A 22661-nucleotide genomic window follows, 5' to 3' on the forward strand; every position below is an offset into this window, starting at 1 on the left:
TCGCATACTTAGTGCGCATGATTTATGCGATTTCGTCACAGTGCATAGTGTCTCTTCTGTCTGTGCGTAAATATGTAGACAGTACTGATTTATGCGTGATTTCGTTGCAAACTCTGGCATCTCCTTTGTTAAAGGGACCCAGAAAGGGGGTCTCAATAAAGGGGGTCCCAATGGGCTTAATTAACTTGCGCGAACTCTGGGACTCGCTACTGTGAACGCACATTTAATGCCCATTTAGACTTGCAAGCTGCAAACGGCATGCGACCGGCATTCGCTTGCGATCAGGCAGCAGCTCAACAACGGAACTGCTCACACATGCGGGCCTCCTTCTCGTTCGATTCTCGGTCGAAATGAGAATTAAGTCTTGGGACTGTCGTCAATCGCGCTCTTTCGAGAGTTTCGTCTGCTTTGGCCCAGTCTAGCTCCTGCGTTGGTCCTCTAAAGTGCTCTGGTCCCCAGTGTGACTGCGTGGCACGACAACCTGAGCGAACAGGAGGATGTCTGGCGGTTTTGATGTGCACCACGGCCATACAATTAAGCGTCGTGATAACGTAAGAGCGCCCTTCTCGGGGCCGGCATGCCAGCCTGGATGCCGGTCGCCAGCATCAGAAAAATGAAATAGCCATATTTGTTCAAGTCCATACTAAGCTGAGTTGTTGGTAGAATAGATAACAGAAATACAAACAAATGTCTTCCCTTAGCGCCTTTAAATGCTGCTGCTCAATGCGGCTATCCTGGCCTCAGCTGGCTCCGCTCCTGAAGTTGTCGCGGAAACCGAGCATATCTTTATTTTACTACGATGCGAGGTTCACAGTAAAACGATGACGTGAGCAGCACCTCAGCGCTAGCCAGTTCCGAAGTGCACTGAGCTGCTGCATCGATGTGAAACCGGCTAGGCTTAGCGACGACTAGGGCAGACAGGGAGCAGGGTATAGTTCAATGCCCGGCACGCCCGCGGGCGGCGTCGTTGGCGAAAGCTCGGCTCGCTCACTGCAACTCGCTCACTGATTGGTTCAGCAGCTTGCGACTATTGCCACCCATTCATGCATTCACCTACTCTTGGAATGTTTCCAGTGTTTTAGTGCGGTATTGCTTATATATTCTCTGCACATGCACTGCACTTCCTCTTTTTCCGATCTATTCAAGATATCTCTGTTCCTGTTTCTTGCATAAGCAGCTGTACTCTTGCTACTTATATTGGAGGGGTACAGAATTTTAAACACTAACAATTTTAATTTTTTTACTGGTGGTCGTAAACACGCACATTCTAGCAAGTATCAATCACAGGTACCCCCCCCCCCCCCCCCCCCCCCCCCCCCCCCAGTGCAGCATATTGTCCTACCTAGGAGTCACTTCAACCTTTCACCCGCATTATGTGAAAACAAAAAGTGCAGCCTCAAATATAGGAACGTCGGTGATATCGCCTCTCAACAGTCACTGCTTGCTAGTGATTGATGCTGATGGGGTCCTGTGGGCTAGCTAGCAGAACCTGTTGGCTTGTGAAAGGCTTTGTAACGAGCGATGCCGACGAGACTGACAGTCGCCAAGCCAGCCCTTGGCAGAAAGCTGACGAGCGAAAACTTGTCACCGACGAGATAATAAACTGAGTATCCTCTCTCGTCTTTGTCAGTATGTCGAGTCGAAACAGTAACGAAATGCACTGCATGTGTTCATGTCTGAACATTGACGAGGGATAAGCACCACACCACAGTGCCAGCCTCTTCCTGTGACGAGAAAGCATAGTACGTTTGTGTGATGATTGTAGAAAGCGAATCCTCAAGTTCTAGTGTATGAAGTTTGTCATAAGTGTAGTTTTGGCAGCAGTGACCTGAAATCAATGGTTGCTTACTGTGTAGAACACACAGAGTGAATGAGATGTGACAGTGCTGGATGAGGTGACCCTTTCTGTCTAGCAATTGATTGGTTTGGGAAACACAGACTTGTGGAGAGCGGCTTAGTTACATCTGATTTCGTGATGTTATTGCTGTAGTATCGGCGATGAGGAATTGGAGTTCATAACTGAGGGTATAAATACTCAGTGCACAAAGAGCTAAAATACTCAACAATCTGGAAAGAGAACATTTTACGATAGGCAGTGACGTACTGGAAGTGGTAACAGAGTACATCTAGGCCAAGTTATTCGCATGCCATCTAAGCCAGGTCGTGCACAAATGCAGAGCATTTGAGAGAAATGGTTGCGAGTAGATTGGGTTTAAGGCCTTTGGCATGCGCGCAGAAGTTACGAACAGTGCCTTGCAGTATGCTCAAAAAGAAAAATTTTAAACTGCGTTGCTGCCACAAATCTGCCGGGAAAAAAGTGGTACACTAAAACGTTTAAAATTGCGAACAGTGCAGTGGACCATTGAAAGAAAAATCACAGGGTTAATGCTAAGAAATGGAGGAGAGAGCTGCGTGAGTTGGCAATAAATGCGAATAAAAACCTGAGCTGGAATCTCGAATAGACATGGGCAGGACATGCATTTTTAAAAGCTGACTGTCCTTTTGGGTAGTGGAGTGGTTGTTGGCAGCAAGAAATTCTGCTCTTGCCTTCATTTTCTGGACACATTGCTTTGTGCTTTCGGTCTCAGAGCCTGTCATAGGCAGCATATACAGTGGACTCTCTTTAAACGGAACCTCAAGGGACCGGCAAAATATGTTCCGTTTGTCAGAAGTTTCGTTTAGAGAGAGAAGGTTCAGGATTTTGCAGTCAGTTGCGCGCTGTTTGGTCCCGATGAGGCAGGTGTGTGCGCAGTTGGCAAAATCTAGATAATAAAGAGAACGGTACACTATGGGCACAAACTTTATTGCACAAAAGCAATAAGCAGGGAACCTTTTTTTTTCAAAGCACTACTGAAATTTAAAAAAATGTCAATAGTCCACTTATTCCGTGGAAATCAGTGGGAACTGCAATTTATTGGCTTGTAAAAAATGACTTTGTTTGCTTGTTTTATCTCTGGCAACCGTTTTCTTTGGATGGCGCCACCTATACAAGACAGGCTGCTCACTTCTGCAGAATTTTGGGGAGCCGTCTTGCTCGCCAGTTTCGGCATGCTGTCGTGTCTGCTGCGGCAGCCTCCCCTGAAAAGGCACGACACACTATGCCATTCCAATCTTTAAATCTCGTCAATCACCCTTTGCTGCACGAGCAACCTTCAATGCTGAGCTGCAGAACAAATTCTGCTTGCGCGTGAATGAGTGGCCTGCTGATCGGAATGTTTTCACTGCGGGCTCTCCGCAGCCAAACCACCAGGCTTTTCTCCAGATCTTCGTGGTTGGCCACCCGCAGTCGTTTTCTTTGAGGGCCAAAGCGTGACATCCCGAAAGCCTGCCGCAGCTTATCCTTGACCTGAAGTATCCTCATGAGGCTGCTCTTGGGGATAGCATAGTTCGTCGCAAGCGCTGTTTTTGTGAAGCGGCCACTCTCGAAGTCGTTGATTATCTTCGCCTTCCTTTCTAACGTTAGGGCATTGTGAGGTCGCTTCTACGCTGCCATCTGATGCTGACTTTGCGACGAAATGTCACAGACGACGCTCAACAGCGGACGTAAGGCTTAAGCCTAGCTGAACACAACTGCAAGCACACCGTGACAGAAAGCAAGCGATGCGGTTGCAGTGTGAGAGAAGCGGAAACGTCCAAAGACGGAAATCAGAAAGAGGGGGGGGGAGGGGTTCAGTGATGCGTACCGCGTTGGGTCTGCGCGTTCACGTCAAGTTGCGGTTTCGAGCCTTTTCTTGGTTCCGTTTATACGGTGGTCGGAAAATTTTTGTTCTGATTTGTTCTGATTAACGAGATTTTTTTTACATTGCCTTAATACAAAACGAACCAACTGCGAGGCGTTGGTTCCGTTTAACCGACTTCCGTTTATCGAGATTCTACTGTACTTTTAATGAATTATCTGTGCAAATATATGGCATTGGTAGACTAGACAAACTCTAAAACCTCATCAAAGCTCACTCTGTAGTGAACTTTGTAAAGCCTGTTAGTCACCACTTTGTTGCATGTTACCCTTTCACTACAACGTCCCTCATTGCCTGAGTTGCTTTGGATGTTAAACCCAAATAAACTAAACTTAGCATGTCCCCCCGAATGGTAGCCATGGTTATGGTACTCAGCTGCTGACCCAAAAGATGCAGGTTCAATTCCCGCTGCAGTGGTCACATTTTGATGGAGACAAAATGCTAGAGGTGATGATAAATCTAAGTGTGCTAACTCTGTGATGTTAGCACACTTACAGATTTATCCATTTCTCTAATATCTAACATAGCCTGCGCCGCTTTGTGGTGTTAAACCTCATAACACCAAGCAAAATTAGGGGCTACATCATTTCTGAAAATTTTTGTAAATTTATAATTTTCTAAACATTAACAATTTTCTGCGCCTCTTTTCCTTCATCTTTGCCTCTCTTATTCCCTTCCTCGCTGAGGAGCAGGCCAGTGGTTTTGAATGCCAGATAAATATTCTGTTTTTCATTTCATTAGAAAAACTCTCACTCTATTGCTTTGTTAGTTGTATCTGCAGTATAGTATTATGCAGAAATATGTGGAGCTTAGCTCCAAGAGCTATGGCCTGGATAGTAAGTTCTATATTCAAGGATAGTCAGTTTTATATTCTACCATGCTTACATTACTTATTATGCTTTCTATGCAGACTTCTTTTGTAATGGGCTACTTGGCACAGAAGTACTGTGACCTGCAGTGGTAAACATCTTTTCAAGGAAAATTTCTGTTACATGCATAAATAGATTGGGCAAGCTCATGCGCTTGTGATGCTCATAAACTTGCATTTGTTTTCATAACCTTTGCTGTGATGCACTGACTCACTGGAATATGCTGCAAATCTTCATTGCAATTAGATCTGCCTAATATAGTGAGACATTCATGCACTAAAGTTTGGCTTGAGGGAAAGTCCACTGTGCTGAAATGAGTGCACGGCAGCTTTTCTTTATGAATCAAAGTATTTGCAGATGATTTATAGAGTTTGTTAGCTGGCAAAGATAAAGCAAGGGTGACAGTGTTTTGTAATTCCCACAGGGTATTCTTGCAAACTCCAGTATGCGTGTCATTCCTTTTTTTTCATGCAACATAAAGTCTTCCCTTCACACTCATGTTTGAAACAAAATGCTGCACACTTCACCACTGTAAAACTGAAGGCCATTGTGCTCGTCCACAAAATATGTGGCTGCAGCTGTAGTTGTGCATGGAAAATTGGCTAGACTATATTTACACCCATTCGTGACGACACAAGCCACTTGCACGCCACACAAACGTGTTGATAGTACAATATCCAGCAGTTTTGCTTTGGAAAGTGCAGTGCTAAAACGAGAATAATGATGGAGAAAGCAGACAATATATTTTGGCAGAAGCATCAAGAATGCTAAACCTTTTCCAAAGGAATTTTTGGGATGCTCCTCAGAAGGTTAACGAACTTATATACTTCACAAACATCAGACCAGCTATGGAGTATGCCTATGCAGTCTGGGACCCTCTCGTCAGAACCTATTATGATATGCTGGAATGCGTTCAGAATCGTGCAGCATGGTTTGTCACTAACAAATATATTTTGAATTATGAAGTAACAGTATCAAGCATGACCTGAACTGGGACTCTCCGGAGGAGTGCCATTTACGAATAAAGTTAGAATTCCTTTACCGCATTTATTTCAAGGAAACTACTATTAACCCTGAAACTAATTTGCTGCCACCTCATTTTGTATCTAGACGGCACAACCACGACTGGAAAATACATCAGATAAAATGCCATACTAATGTGTTGAAACTGTTTTTCTTTCCGCATGCCATCAGTGAATGTTGTAAGCTGCCTCAATGTATTGTTGAATGTCAGTCCGAGGCAAAGTTTCCAGCACTGTTGTCGGAATTGTGGTGTGCGTGCATGCTCAGCTGCTATTTTTCTGCTTTTGCTCATTTTGTCCTTCCCTGAACAATTGACTCATGTGAATGCACTGTTGACGCTCTTTATCATCTGCTTTAGGTTCTTTCCCATCCTGTTCAAAAGCTTGGCACATGCCGTATGATTGATTGTGTATGTGTGTATTCCCCCCGCAGTTATGCCTTCGTGGTGCTAAAGAAATGTAAATAAATAAATGAACAGCTGATGATCCGCTAGGGCTGCACGATTCAAAGAGTGAGAAAAGCAGTGGGAGGTCCTGAGCAAGGTAGAATAGTGAAATTTGACTAGTAGCAGACAGGGATCATGCACCTTGTGGAGAGGCTGTAGACTCAAGTGCACCATCTGTGTTTGTGATGCAATGTGTAGGGCTCTTTGTTTTTGGCTAAAACTTGGTTTCTCCCTACTGTTGCATCCCAAAAAGATTCTTTAAGGTCGTGTTCAACCCAATTTTTTGCAAATGTGCCTGTAAGAAAGCGTGGTTTGATGGTGCACAAAGCTCAAGAACTGCTGGAGTGTAGTGATGTCACATATTTTAAACGCTTTTGGTTATTTTATTTCCCTTTTAATGTTTATTGTTTGTTGAGTTGCTTATAACTTAGGATAAATTGAAAACTACATGTACTGACTGGTATTTCATTGCAATTATTATACCCATAATTACGAAGCTGTGTTCGAAGGTAGGTGTGCATTTAGTATGTGTGCTTTGAATTTCGATGATTATTTCTGCACTGCAAAATGGAGGAGATGTCTCTTCTGTGCGAGGTTTTTGCAGTGGAGTGAAAGTAACTGTAGCAGCATTTGTTACTGTGTCACCAGCCAACAGTTCTCCCACAGAACCACCGAGCTTCTGAATACCTATGGCTCGAAGCTGGAAGCTCTGGTTGCCCTTTCCGAGGTTTTCTGCATTAACCGGTGCAAGGCCAAAGGCTCAGAGCTAACAAGAATTTGAAACCATATAACTATACACAGTAGTACTGGGACCGTGCAGCAAGTCAGTGTTAATGAGGTCACGATAAACATGGTTTACTGTAGAAAGCTAGTGTGAAAAAATAGTTGCGCTCATGGAAAACACTGTTTTTTTCTAAGTCGGTCATTGATAGAAAGCAGTGCATATAAAATTTGATATCTCGCTGATCCCTCAATTTTTTTTTTCAGCTAAAGACCAAGAGTTGCATGGAAGTTGTGCAAGCCACCAAGTTGCGTGTGATCTGTGCCAGCGACCTGGAGTAGGCTGGGAAATTTGTGAATGGCCAGTAGTATTCACTCAGTAACGCAAGCCTTTTCTGTAAGTACAGTTTTTGGCGTGGCATTGCTTAGATAATTAGATAAAGAGGAGGAGGGAAAGGCAGGGATGTTAACCAGAAAGGTGTTCCGGTTGGCTACCCTGCACTGGGGAAGAGGAATTAGGGGACTAAAAGGAGGAAGAGAGAAGGGGAAAAAGGCATAACACACACGCACAACGCTGTCACAATTTCTCACTCAATCCAGTCGCTCTCAAGTAGGCAAAGAGTGCCTTGTATGCCTTGAGGGCAGTCGACTACTGTGGCTTAAGAATGCATGCATTAAACTGACTACTCTGCACCTACCCATGCTTCACGAACAATGAAGTACATGAAAAAAATTGACTGCCGAAAAAAATTTGCCACTTTTGGTATGTTTTTTCAAGAAAGTATTGCAGTTTAAAGGGCTCAGTGTGGTGTGAAAAACCTTAAAAATAATTATGTGCTTGTGACCTTTTGTCAAATTTCTCCTTTCACGTCTTTGTTGGCCTGACCTTGTAGCTTGTCTGCATAAGATTGGCTCCTACCTACAGTTTGCTTTTTTGTTGCTTTTTTATTGGTTGTCACATTCTTTGCGTGGCGGTGTCATGCAGTTTGCGAAGTAATCTGATATGACACTTCGTTAGCCTGAAGTGCAAGCTTTTGTATTGGCAGGTTTACGGTACCCCTTTGTTCGCTGTAACTGCAGTTTGGCCAAGAGGGTCAGTCCTTTTTTTATTGTTATGCAGTGTTATGCATAAATTAATAAGGTAAGCAATACTTCTGCAATAAATGAACATTCATTATAACTGCGGCCATTATAAGTTCACTTGACTCTTAAATGGCTGTATTTCGGCATTCAGTTATACATCTTAAAACCAGCCAGAAGACACAACACAGGAGAAGAGATGAGCACAAGACGTGGCAGGTCTAACTGCAAATTTATTGAAGGAAAGCGGCAAAAGAAGACCTGCAAAGAGATGCACCTGCGCAAAACCCCAAAGCAATGAGAGGGCAAAAAACAATGTAAAGGCCCTGGCGTACTAGTAAACCATCTAAATTTCTTACGGTGAAGGTTCACCGATGGCTTAGCCACGCACATGTCCTTAGGCTTACCGATGTAGTAAGCCTCAACTATATCCGGACAGATTTATCACTTCCATAAACCATTGATGTGCCGCAGAAATCGAGTGCAAAGAGACAGGTCGTTCTCCGATTGTGTTCACTAGATTGAACGTGCATTGACAGGTAAGGATTCGCCTTCTGCCATTACACTGAAAGTGCTCTTAGACAGGCGCACATTCAGACATCTGCCTGCCCATTGTAGTTTCAGCTACAAGGCAGTGGAATGCAAAAAACCCTTTTACTTTTGCAAGTGGTGAAACTTTTTTATCTGCCACTGTGCATAGCGGACGATTACCCGTAGTTGTATCAAGCCTAGTTTCAACGGTGGCGCAAAGGGCTCCTACCTTGCTTTTAGCTGTCAAGACAACAGCAACATCATGCTTTTGTGCGACTTTCTTGAGACTGTGCGAAATGCCATGGAGGTAAGGTTTAGAGGCCGCCTTTTTGAGCTGCTCCACTACATCAGCAATATCCAAGTGGCGTTCCTTTCCCTCAAGCAAGTGAAAACACTCTGACAGGTGCATGTGCCATTGGCCTGGAAATCTGCTCTGAGAATGCGTTCTCAACAGTGTGATGGCATGACTTCCGTAAAGTAGTCGTGATGCATGAGATTGACAACCCGTCCTTCACCAGCCTCGAGTGGTTCAACTCAAAGCTAAGGGGCTTTCCTGATCTTGGGCTGTGGCGCCAACACATATGGTTGTCTGCAAAGCACAGGTCTAAATAAAAAAACTGCAAGCGGTTCCGCTTAGATTTCTAAAATTGTCTTGTGCCAACTTATCTGAGCCCTATTTTTCCAAGAAAATTAGCTAGCCATCAGCATAACAAAACGCTTCTATGCCGAAGCCTTCCAAACGGTTTTGATGCCGTATCAACTCTGGACAGAAAAATGTCACAGAGGAACGGCGCGACCTGGGACCCTCCGCATACGCTTGATTTCTCATGTAAATACTTCCCTGCCAACTCACAAAAGTGGAGTTCTGTGGAGTTCTGTTTTCTTATGGACAGCAACCAGGGCAGGTGCTCTGCAGTGAGCATCGACATGGAGGACCTGTACTACTCATTGTCACATGATAAACTTCTGAGGTGTGTGCAAGATTGCATCAGGGTGAACAATGAACAGGGTTTTACAGACGATTGCGTGATTTCGGTTGCTAGCTTCATGGGGCTGTTGTCCCTTTACTGCGAATCCGCATTTGTCAGTTGGCAGGGTGGTACTTACACCCAGGTCGTACCTTTGCTCAGCAACACTTTTTTGTCTAAAGTCGATAAGGCATTAGAGACCTGCTTGCAGGACCTTGGCATAGTAGCATTTCATTATGTTCATGACTACCTAATTTTCCTGGACATGGAGGGCTCATATAAGTTGGCACAAGATGTTTCAGGAGTCCTTAAGGCACGCGGTCAAGGCCCGTCTTTCATGTCAGAATTGTCTAAACAGAACCGTTACTAGTTTCTTGATTCAGACCTGCACTTTGTGGACGACCATGTTTGGTGGGGCTACAACCAAGACAGGGGAAGCCTCTTTTTAGCTACGAGTCGGACCACTCGTGGCTGGGGAAGGATGGTGAATAGGTGTACTTGTCGCTGGCTAAGGTCAGCAAAGATGGAAACACTTGATGGGTGTGCAGTCGCGTGCATGACATCAGGTTTACATAAGTCATGCCATCACTGTGCTGAGGACGCATTCTTGTTGTAGGTTTCGAAGCTAATGACAGCTGGGTTCCCACTTGCCCATCTCACCAACCTGTCAGAGCATGTCTCGCCCGAGGGAAAGGAACATATACTAGGATGATGCTGATATACCTTACCGCCACAGTATTTCACATTCTCAAGAAAGTCGCAGCAAAGTATAATGTTGCTGTTGTCTTAACAGCGAAGTGCAAGATAGGAGGCCTTTGCGCCACCATTAAATAAAGGCTTGATAAGACTATAGGTAATTGTCCACAATCGACGTGTCACATAAAAAAGGTTCACCACTTACAAAAGTAATGGAGTGTATTCCGTTCAACTGCATTATGGCTGCAACTACTATGGGCAGACAGGCAGATGTCTGAATTTGCACCTGACTGAGCACTTTCACTCTATAGGGGGAAGGCAAAATCTAATCTGGCACTGCACGCTTAATCTTATGAATTCAAATGTGAGGATTACCTGTCTCTGCACACCTAATTTCCGCGACACATTAGTGGTTTACGGAAGGGAGAAATTTGTCTGTAGATAATTGAGGCTTACTACACCGGCAAGGCTAAGGACACGTGTGGCTAAGCCATCGGTAAACCTTCACCATAAGAAATTTGCTTTTTTGGATGATTAATTAGTATGCCAGTGAATTTCGATTGCATTTCGCCCTTTCACTGCTTTGGGGTATTGTGCGCACGAATCTCTTTGAGGGTCTTCTTTTGCGGCTTTCCTTCAATAAAATTTCAATTGTTAGTCCAGCATCTTCTTGAGCTCATGTCTTCTCCTGTGTTGCGTCTTCTGGCTGGTTTCAAGGTGAGTCAGTACCAACTTGCCCAGACGTGAGCTTTGTTCAGTATTACATTTTAAATAAAGCGAGAACTTTACTAGGTTATATTACCGGTGATCGTGTCTGCAGCAGTTGTGGGCAACTCAGAAGAGATAGCGTCAAACGAGTGGTTGTAATTGGAAGAGGATGATGTGAGGATGCTGCGAGAAAATTTTTTTCACAATCAGATAATTAGTTAGAGCCAAAAATGTCCAAAAAGTGACTTGGCCAGGGCAAAAACCTCGCGAAATTTTAAAACACCAGAAGTAGGCGGAGCTACAGCGTAGTGCCAAATTTGAATAACCGGAAGTGTGGACGGAGCCAAAGCGTGGCGCCAAGTTTGAAAACTCGAAATGGATAATCACGTGCCCAATAAGTTACCAGGAGATAGGAAAAATTATAAATTAGAGGCATTTAGGTAATTAATGAGGAGCAAAATGTAATGGACGGGTAAATAGATTGGGCGGGTATTTAGTGAGTGGGTGGGAACGATCACGGCAGAAAATTTAAAACTCGAAATGGTTGCTGGGATAAAATGAGGGTAAAATAAGAGTTATTCGATATCCATTCAAGTGAACAAGAAAACAACCATTGCATCAAATTTGAAAGGCGACCAGTGTCGAGGAGGCATCAACGCTTTCACATTCTTTTTGTGCGGGTAGCTGCAGTGATCTTTCTTTTTCCAGCCTAGACAAAAGACCACTTTTCTTGGCTCATGGGCGATGTAGCTAGGAACCAGCGGCCAGGATCACGCTGGACAACCGGCATCAGCAAGCTTGAAAAAAGCACATAACAGTAAATAAAAATTGATCATTTTCATTTTAATTCAAGTGGTTTGTGCGTGAATTACTCAGGAATGCACAAAGCTTGTGTTAATTGACAGGGGACCATTAACAAGTTGTGCATTTTTGTGCATTGTCTACTCCAGAATGCACAACGCCTGTGTTAATTGACATGTGACACAGTAATGACGGCGACACAGTGTACGAGCACTACATAAGGCAGACTACAGAAGACAGGACAGACTACAGAAGATGGACTACAAAATACCAGACTACAGAAGACAGGACAGACTACAGAAGATAGACTACAAAAGACAAGACAGACTACACAAGACATGGCCAAAATACGACAAGACTACAGAAATTTTCTGTCCTAGAATCCTGTAGTGTGCTTAAACTGGTGCTCTAAACATGGTTAGAGCACCGGTTCTAAATAACTATCTGCTGGAGCCAAAACCAGCTGCTAGTGTTCCGCAGATGCAGCCCTCTTTTTGGGGCAGGAGTTTTTCCGAAACACTGTACGCAAGTAGAGAAGTCGAACGAAAGTACTCTTTATGCATTACGCTTTTTGCTCACTCGACTCGTAGCAACAATTATTGCTATCAACAACGCATACCGAGAAACGTAAATACATTCACCTGTTTCATGAAATAAAACTTTTTTTTCTATCGTAAACGGGAGGACAATAGCGGTCCTGCAAAGATTACGAAAAATGGCCAGTGGCTGCGTGAGACCCCAGCTATCAGCTCATAAAAAACATCCACGCCGAAATGGGTAAAGAAAATCAACATAAAGGGCATTTTTTTACCCGCCACGGTGGCTCAGTGGTTAGGGCGCCTGGCTACTGAGCTGAAGTACCTGGGTTCGAACCAGGCCGCGGGGGCCGCGTTTCGATGGAGACGAAACGCAAAAGGTGCCCATGGGCTTTATGACATGCGCGCTCAAAAACCCCAGGTGGTTGAAATTTTAGAGCGAAATTATTACAAAGCTATGTCGGCGAAAGGTGTGGGCAAAATGTGGAAGCAGCAGCGTTTGGTCCATCGAAACACGTTGGCGACCGTGTGCTCTGAGACAGATGTGAGAATATGTGAGAGATTCTGTGCCCTTTCTTTTACCCAAAAACCAATTTCAAAATGTACAATATGTCAGATCTTGAGCTACTACGCCCTTACCTTTCTTCCTTTCATCAAAAACGTTTCCTTTCCTCAAAACACATGCTTCAAAAAACATGCTTGCGCAAGGTTGAGGTGTCTACCGAGATGTCGAGATCTGAGAGCTACTAGTATACTGCGCCCTTTTCTTTGTCAATAAACGTTTTCTTTCCTCAAAACACATGCTGTCGCATTCGTCCACATAAGCAGACATAATACATAAGTGCCCTGGAGCTCTCCACTACGTAAGCAGACATAAGTGCCCTCCACTACGTAAGCAGACATGTGTGTCCTGGAGCCCTCCACTACGGCGCCTTCTCTCACTCCCTCTATCTTATGGCGCGGTTCAGGTGTCCAGCGAGATGAGAGATTTTCTGGAATAATTTCGGCCACTTGAGGACCTTTAACGTGCACTGACATCGCACAGCACAAAACGCTAAGGCGGTCGCGTTCTGTGCGATGTCACTGCAGGCAACGTTAAAGATCCCCAGGTGGTCGAAATTATTCAGGAGCCCTCTTCTAGCACCTCTTTTTCCTTCTTTCACTCTCTCCTTTATCCCTTCCCTTACAGCGCGGTTCAGATGTCCAAGGATATATGAGACAAATACTGCGCATTTCCAATTATTATTATTATTAAAAACGAATTATTATTATTCATTTCCTTTCTCCAAAAAACAATATAATTTCAAATCTTCTGCCGCGAAGGTTTGTATTTGTTCGTTCAGCTTAACGCTGCCGACATCTCTGTCTCTTGCTACGTTACTTGAGAACCCATCAGATTGATCTCGCATGATTGCAGCCACATGCAACTGCTTTTACTATGTTCGAGGTTGTCGATTGTTTTCGTGCCTTATCATGAAAGTTCTTTGCCAGCTTTAAACTGAGCGTGGTCAAGAGTGGCGAGGATTCTCTTGAACGGCTGCCCAGAACGCTTGCTATCGCCGCCATCCAGTTCTTAAATTCTTTGTGGGTGCAAATCACTTATTTCATCGCCACGTGCGTCTGCTCTTCCCTTTAGGGCGTTGTCGCCAAGGCAGACAATACTTTCTGAACAGATTTAACGTGGAATATTTTTGCTCTGAAGTTTATAATTAAAAGTTGGCTTATTTATCTTTTTAATTATGAAATCAAGAACATTTTAGAATATGCCTACCTGACCAAGAAGGGAAAAGGTAAGCTGCGCGAAAGGGTTAAAACAAGGAAAAGAACACACACTGAACTTACTCGGCGCCTTGTTCACAGGTGTTTTCCTTGATATATGCTTCAACTGATGGACGGTATTGCACTGTTGATTGGTTGTAAGTTTTATTCACCTTTTCATCAAATGCTTCCTGTATGCTGGTTTTGCTTTGTAGTTCAATGTTCATTATTTTTAGGTTGCTCCAACCTAACAAATGTAGTTCAATGTGTGCTTGCAGAGGATTATCTTAAGATTGTGGGGGCCGGCCCAGAGTTAGTTTTATTCTGAATTTTTCATGCTCTATGTTGTTTCATTCCGGAGGTTATCTTGTGTGCCGCACCTTTTCAGCGCGCCCAAGCGCGCTTAAACATGGTTTGTGTTTCGAAAATAAAGTTGACAGTCTGCGTTAGTGTCGTGCGTTTTCCTTTCTTTTTGTCTTAATCCTTTCGCGCAGTTTGCCCTTTTCCTTCAGCATGAACCAATTAACCCGACAAATCTGATTGCTGACCAAGAAGACGGCCTAAAAGCAAGAGGGATGAGTATTATACCAGTTGGTCTATGAATAAAGCAAGAAAAATGGCGTGAAACTGCGTAAAGAAGGAAGCGACAGACACAACGCCGACGCTGTGCCTGTGGGCTCTCTCTCGTCCCGTCTTTCACTCCCTTTTTATTGCCTAAAACTTTTCACTAATCGTATCTGCGTAGACTGTGGTGCGAGTTTGTAAACTTCGATAAGTGTTTCGGGCGCGAGACGAGGTCGTGCTGTTGTCGCACACTCACGAGCCAGCTGCACGCGTCTATAGCCTCTATAGCAGCGCTACAGAATGGTGCTACAGAAGAGCTGGACACATGAAAGACGACTACAAAAGGAAGTTGGCGTAGTTCCTGGCCCGGTTGCAGGCAATAACGGCGGTGCACCAGTTGCGTAGGACATTGATCAACTGTCTTTTCCTGAGAAGCTTTCCGAATGGCGCATGCGCTGGAAGATGACGACGTGCCTGCGGAGGTGCAATTGGCTCCATTTCTGAGCTTCTGGGACCCCTTCTCGTACAAGCATGAAGAGCCGTCAGCACAGTGCCTGAGCAGGATAAGACGAGACATAGCGGACATCATAAAGCGACCCATCCAAGGTGTGTTAATTGCGCCGGAGGAGAACGACTACACCATTATCCACGCCCTGGTCGTCGGACCAGCCGACACACCGTACGAGGGCGGCTTTTTTCACTTCCTGACAAAGTGCACCGCCGAGTACCCGACCAAGCCGCCGAGGGTGCGCCTGATGACCACAGATGGAGGCTCGGTCCGCTTCGGCCCGAACCTCAACGAGGATGGCATGGTCTGCCTCAGCATCCTCGGAACCTGGCCAGGACAGCATGGTTGGTGTTCGGACCACAACTTCAGAACCGTGCTGACTGCCATCCAGTCGTTGATGACCCAGGACCCTTACTACAATGAACCTCGACTTGTGAGAAGGGACCCGTGCGAGGTGTTCGGTTACAACGCCTTCTTGCAGCACGAGACCATAAGGGTGGCCTTCTGTGATGCGGTCGAATCGTGCATCGACGGTAGTTCCTTGTACCCGCCGGCGATAAAGGACGCCATCATCACGTCATTCCCGCAGTTGTACGATAAGCATGTAACAACGCTCAAAGACCTCGTGAATCAGTCTGGAACCCTGATGAGGGACCCCTTTGGGCATGGGAGCGGAAGGTTCAATTATGAGGCGCTGCTGACAAGACTGGTGAGCTTGTACGATGAAGTCATGGATACAGAAGCGAGCGACTCCCAGCGGGAATCTTAGGCATCCATTCCTTCTGCCAAATAAAGACATTCAGCACTGACTCTCTGTTTGGCTCCAAGCGCTACGATATCTTCGCAGCACTTTGGCAGCACCGGCAGCGTCGTCGACGCAGTCCAAACGTTTACTACTACACTTTCGCAGGTTAAGTTGGAATCTCTTTTGAAAAACTCATGTTCCCTTTCTGATGCTGTTGCTGCTTTTGCTGCTTAGTGTCGTGGCGCTTGTAAGGTTCATTCGGGCTAGCTGGTAACGATACGCTGTCACGTCGAAACTTACAGAAGCGTGTCCGGGCTACAGTAAGGATTGTCCAGGTGGACAAGGCTTGAAGTGCATGGATTACACTTGCGCGTGTCGTTGCGGACTGCCGCTCAAAAGTTGCAAGAATCGACGTTCTTATCCAAAGGGGAAGCACGGCGGAAAGTGTAAGGTTCTGTCGGATTGTAAGCACAAGGGGCAGCTAAAGTGGCAAGTCGAACACTGAACAGGATAGTGATCATGCCAGCCTAATCGGAAACGCAAATAAGCTAGAACAGCTGATGGCATTAAAGGGCACAATGGAAAGCATTGAGCAGTCGGTGAAAAACGATGTCCGATCAGTATGACGCCATTATTCACCATATTACGCGCCAAGACAAGGATATTGAGTAGTTTAGTTGAGTTTATTTTTTCCACAAACAAGATATACAATGGTTGGGGGGGATACAAGGGGAAAAAGCTGCTCAGGGGCAGCTTGACAGGCTCCAAGTACCGTTACAGTGGCTGCAACAGGGCGGAGAGAAGGCTTATAAATAAACTAAATGTTAAACAAATGCAAAACAATAAACCGAAAAAGATACAATTCAAACAGTAAAAGAGAAAATAAACCAAAAAAGAGAAACGCCATCAACAGCTTATCACAGAACACAGTCATGCATACAAAAATATTTCAAGCAGGTTTCTTACAGAACAAGTGAGCGTGTCGTTGTTACATTGAGTAAGGTCATTTAGTAACTTCGGCAACCTGCAGCTTAACATTTGGTTACCATAATAAGTTCGCGGATGAGGAACACACTAAGTCTCCGGAGCTCGAGTAGTGTAGGGAGCTACACGTTTTGTGAGATTAGCAAGAGGGCAAAGATTACCAGTTAAATCCTTTGTGTCTTTACGGTAGGATAAAACCAGGCGGGGATTCAATAAGGCGGGAAGTGTCAGGGTTCTAAGATCACGGAAAAGGGGAGCAGAATGAAAGTCGTGAAGCTTATTGCACATGACGCGGAGAAATTTTTCCTGGATGACAAGCAGTCTGTGAATGTTTGCGAAAGTTGATGTCCCCCATACAAGACAGCAGTAATTAAGATGACTGAGGAAAAGTGCGTTATACGTTAAGAGTTTTACGGAAAGGGGAAGACATCTGACAGAACGGACTAGACCCAGTCCCAGGCCTGCATTGTGTATCACTTCTTTCGACTCACTCCTTTCTCACGTAGCATTAATGTAAACAAATTAGCATATTTTAGGCATTTGAGAGCTATCAGATTTGCAAAACAAGCGAATGAAAATATGCCCTCAGCAGAGCTGTACCAGAAGAACACGGAAACGCCTATTTTATTTGCTTCACGAGCCTGGTTCGGGATGGCTGCGCATACGATTTTTGGCATTTCAGGGCACTTTTATTGTGTCCACATTTGCAGTCCTTTCGCATTTTTATGAGGATTTGAGGGTATTCAGGTTGCTTGTATTCAGGCCTAGTATGCAAAAACATTGGCATCTCTTATGAATACTTTCCAGTGCTGCGTGTGCTTAGAATGATATATACAATATTAATACCTCTTTGGGATGTGCCTGTGTCCTAGAGCATTTGTTTCATGAAGGAGGACAAGGCACTCCTTAGAGGTCACCATAGAGACTACCTTAGTGATCTTCCTTGCAGGTTACTTCATATGAGGGTGATACATGTGAAGTGAAACACAAGCACATCAAACTGCCACGGACACACAAAGACACATGGGATTTTTCTATGGTGCATACAAGATCTGTGTCCATGAGAAATTATAATGGAGCTTTGTTGTGATTCCGAATACCCCTGTCACATGGTTATTTCGAACGCCCTCGAACTGACAATCAATTGACTCAAAAGGCCAGATGAGTGCTGCTATACAGGCAGCTCCAATGGCCATCAAGTCAAAAGTTTAAAGTTGTTGAGTTATAGGCCAACTAAACAAGTTAGAACGAAAGAAAGGTCAAAGATAGCCCGGAATGTTTTTTTTTTACTTTGACCAGGCACTGCAGAATATTGCCTTGAGTGGCAGAGCAGGAGTTTAAACCTGAAAATCTGCGATATTTCAGAGGCTGCCTTTGAGGATCTGCCGTCAAAGGTTCAAAGTGAACTTTCTCGTGTTTAATATGAGCGGTATTACAACTGTGCATCGGCTACCAGCTGATAAAGAGAAGGCTCCACCGATTACTGTCCTGTTTTCTGTAGAAAGATCTGTTCTTGAGCAAGAAGGCTGAGCTGAACAGAGTGAAAAACAACCGCTATATGCTCGAGAATTTGACGAAAATGAACAAGGCTTTGCTAGCAGATACAAAAAACTGGCCAAAGAACAACAACTTCAAGTATGCTCGGCACATGGAGGGGAAAAGTTTTGTCTGAGAGTGATACGGAGCGATGACAATTCGTATTGGTTGCACAGCAGATCACGACAAGATTGTTTAGCATCGTTTCCTGTTCCTCGTGCTTCTGCACTCAGCAAGTGCGCACGTTGCACGTTTATTTCTTCATTGCTCGTGGCAATAAATACTCATCGTTTTGTGACGTCACGCGATTTTGTGAACGTTTATGAGTGCCCGCAGTATTTCAGTCCTTTCCTTTAAGATACGTGGTCTGCAGTGTCTAAAACTGCCGATCTCGAGAAAAGTGACTGCTTCGGTAAATTGGTACAGTCGGTACAGTCATGAGATTTACGCGGGTGAACGCAGCATCGCGTGTCGCTGTGTGCAGACAGGGCAGCCTAGCGTGCGATGTGAGTGACGTCACACTCGGCACTCGCCCGGGTGAGGCTATTTTGCGAGCGCACTCACTCCTCATCGTTTCTGTGTGTAATATGCTGCGCAGGCTGTCCACTACACATGAGGATATCTGATAAATGCAAAGGCGCACTCACCGAAGCGCTGCATGCCGCGTATGCTCAGCAACAATATTTGAAGTTGCCCGAACTGGCGAACTTCTCATACCCAGCAATTCTAGACAAAAGCATTTTCAACGGGAAATAGTTTATGAACACTATTTTTCATACATTGTAAGATTTTTCTATAACCAGCAATGTAGTCACAGATCCCCCCTCAGCAGGCTTCGATTTTCTTTTCCAATTAGCCTTTTTGTTATCGTCTAAAACGTTCCTCATTGGTTTTCCATGGCAGCCTGAACTACTCGATGCGAACGATAGAAAAACTTTACAAGAAATATATTGCGATGCATCGAAAAAATGGACCATTATCTTCAATATTTTTATTACAGTACCCCACTGTATTGCAATGTGAAAAATAAAGAAGCGCCGACCAAATAAGGTGTCAAGATAACAGAGACGTTTCGACTTCCTCACTGAAGCCTTGTTCACTGAAGGAAAAATTTCAGACACAAAGCTCAAGTGCGTTGTGCTAATCGCTGCAGGCATCTATTTTATGTAGGCAGTAGACTGACGATGTTTAGCGTGTCATCTGTTGTCTGTATGATGAAGGACTCCGGATATTGGCGTGATATGCAGTTTTCCTCACGGCCGATAACTGCCGCTTCTTCCCACGCGATATCGTGCTTGGCGTTTTCAGCGTGTTCAGCAAGTGCGTGGGAAGCGACCTTCTTTTTTCTGAAATCATTCTTGTAGTATATCAGACATCTTTCAAAGTTTCCGCTTTCCCCTATGTATAAAAGTGAGCGCAGTCTTAGCAGAGGATTTTATAAATTACGCCGGGAAACTTTTCTTTTTTAGCTTGTATTTTACGGCCACCACCTCGAGACGAAGCTTGCACGCAGGAACATGAGCTATATGCGCATCGTAGATGTGAAAAAATCGGGCCAATGACTCACTCACGCCTGGCACATGAGGTATTGCAGCTGGGGCACGGCAAGGAAGGCCAACGGGCTGAGGTAGTCTCGCTGTCTGTCGTATAACAGCGTCCACGAAATGCTTTGCGTAGCCGCATTTGTCGAGCTCGTAGCGCACTTGGCGTAGGTAAGAGGCTTTATCTTCAGGTTCCGAGCATATTTTTTTCCGCACGTCGGACGAGGGTAGAAACGACGGAGAGCCTGTGGCACGGTGGATGGACCGAATTAAAATGAAGATACCGGTCTGTGTGCGTGTCCTTTCTGTACACTTTGAATGATAGGCGGTCATCAACTCGCTCAACGATGACGTCCAGAAAAGGAAGACGGCCAGAAACCTCCTCCTCCTCGATGCTAAACAGAATAGAATCTTCCATGCTGTTCAAACGGTTGGTGAAAGCAGCCAAGGCATTCTTTTTGATTATACAAAAGCAGTAATCACTGTACCGCAGAAATACTTTCGGGCGTGTCTCGAATGAAGCCAGAACGCGGCTTTCCAGTGCTTCCATTGTCAGGTTTGTGGTTGTGACCGAGATAGATTCTTTCATGGCAGGGCCGTGAACCTGTTTATAGACAGTGCCCCGAAAGATGAAGTAGGTGTTTTCCAGGTAAAACTGCTGCAGCTTTAACAGGTCCGGTGGGTCGATAAGTGTCCTTGCACTCAGTCCGTCGTCGTCGTGCAGAGCTGATCGGCACACCTCCACCGCCAGATCCACGGGGACATTAATAAACAGTGATCTGACGTCAAGCGACACCATGATCTCGTCGCTTTCAAACGTGACTTCACGTACCTTTTCAATAAAATCGAAGGAATTACGTACGAAAGTCGGTCCCTTGCCAACGAGTAGCGAAAAAATCTTGTGCAAGTAGCCTGAAAGCCGGTACAAGGGAGAGCTGGTAAAATCTACTATTGGTCGCATTGGGACGCTTGGCCTGTGGATCTTCTGGAGGCCATATGAAGCAGGTGCAGATCCATTGTGACAGAGGAGCGTGAAGTACAACGATCTGTTCTGTGGTGGAACAAACTGAAAGACGTCAGTCAAAAGTCTTTGCAACTCTCGCTCTACCCTGAGTGTAGAGTTCGGCTTGAGCCGCATGTACGTGTCATCGTCTTCCAGAAGCCTCGTCTTTATTTCAACGTAGTCGCTGTCCTTTAGGATTACGGTGGCGTTGCCCTTGTCGGCAGGGAGGACTACAATACCCGTGTTGCTCAGCAGGCTCTTGACTGCATCACGCTCCTCAGTAAGGAGTGCGGTGTGGAGTCGACGTGGCAGCTTGGCGAGTATGCGATCGCACGGGTACGAGCTTCTTCTCGACGATTGTTTTCCACACGTCCCACAGCCAGTTGAACAGCACAGGTGATTTTTCTTGCACCTGGCGCTGCTCTCGTGTTGCGTTCAAACCGAGCTCCAGGACGGCGGGCTCGGCTCGAGTAGACCTATACGAAGACAGATTGTGGACAGTGGAGGCACGTCTGTTGGTCGGACTCCCTTTACGGCCAGGCAGCAGTCTGGTTAGCTTCTCTTTGTGCGCGCGCTCATAGTCGCGGGACTGTAGGCTAGCTACGAGGTTGGCGTGCAACTGGATGCTGGCGAACTCGTTCGTACACTGATGTTCAAGCTTGGTGGCGACGGGCAAAAAAAGCTTGGTTCTGCAGGTACCTTATTGAGACCTTGCACTCCAGTATTCTGGCTTGAAGCAACTGTCGTTCTGCTCTTGACGCCACGATATGACCGAAGGACGTATCGACCGGTCGAAGCAAGCGGATGGATCGCGGGGTTAGGTTCCTGGCTTTGCATATGAGATTGAATTGCAGATGAGCCTTGAATGCCCCGGACGGTTACCGAAACGTACTGGTGAACTTGAGTGATGAAATTCTGACCGTACGACCGAGTGAAAGAAGACAGGAACAAAGAGGTGCCGTAGTGGAGGTCTCCGGAATAATTTCGACCGCTTGGAGATCTTTAACGTGCACTGACATTGCACAGCACAGGGGCGCCTTTTGCGCTTCGCCTCCATCGAAACGCGGCCGCCGCGGTCGGGTTCGACCCCGGGAACTCCGGATCAGTAAACGAGCGCCTTAACCACTGAGCTGCCGCGGCATGTCTGTACCGTCTCCAATTTGTTTATTTTGTGTCGTTATTCAGGAAAGAATATCTCGTTATGAAATCATTTTTCAAACAATCATAAAGGAATCACCTTCACGTGCAGTAAGGCATGGACAAGTATCATAATTTTATCGAAGTTAACAAAGGGAGCGATCTTCTATGCAAATGTCTGTCACGCACTGTACTGCTCTTATGATTTTCTCGGTCACTCAGATTGTCTTGAGCCTTTTGTGAGCTAGCCGATTCCATTACGTTTGGATTGGCAGCATGTAACGTCACAACGCTCCTCAAGAGCTATGAGGGAATTTTCGAAAAACGCCTCGCGCGAAACGCAAGCTTTAGGCGTGTGACTGCTTCCTTGCATTTAGCGAACGAGGTTGGTCCTTACGATGTTCCCTAATCATCTCAGCTGTGCTGAAAGACTTGAACCGTTACTAAATAACCGCCTAGTAACATGCGTGACGTCAAGCTAATGTTATGCATCGATGCATAACATAACATAGGTCACCCTAAATCGACCTTGCAGACCCTGTTCAGGGTCTTCAAGGTCGATTTAGGGTGATCTTTTCAAGAAGCTACATTAAAAGTCACTTCGACGTGTTGTACTACGTCAAGTGAACCATCTGCATAAGGACTATCTGTAATGCAGCGCCTGTTTCTTGCCCCGGGAAACGGGAAACCAAGACTCCCGGGGTACGTCACTTACGCGGACCCCACGGAGAACGGAACGGTGGTGCTCGTCCGCAGCAACGTGGCGGCCAC

At 45.4% G+C, this 22661-nt stretch overlaps 1 pseudogene; it reads left to right on the forward strand.

Moving 5' to 3' along the window:
- Positions 1-14879: 14879 nt before the first annotated feature.
- Positions 14880-15713, forward strand: LOC144101728 (ubiquitin-conjugating enzyme E2 Z pseudogene; annotated as a pseudogene).
- Positions 15714-22661: the final 6948 nt, after the last annotated feature.

This window comes from Amblyomma americanum, chromosome 8 (assembly GCF_052857255.1).
Source record: "Amblyomma americanum isolate KBUSLIRL-KWMA chromosome 8, ASM5285725v1, whole genome shotgun sequence".
In the NCBI taxonomy this organism is placed as follows: Eukaryota; Metazoa; Arthropoda; class Arachnida; order Ixodida; family Ixodidae; genus Amblyomma; species Amblyomma americanum.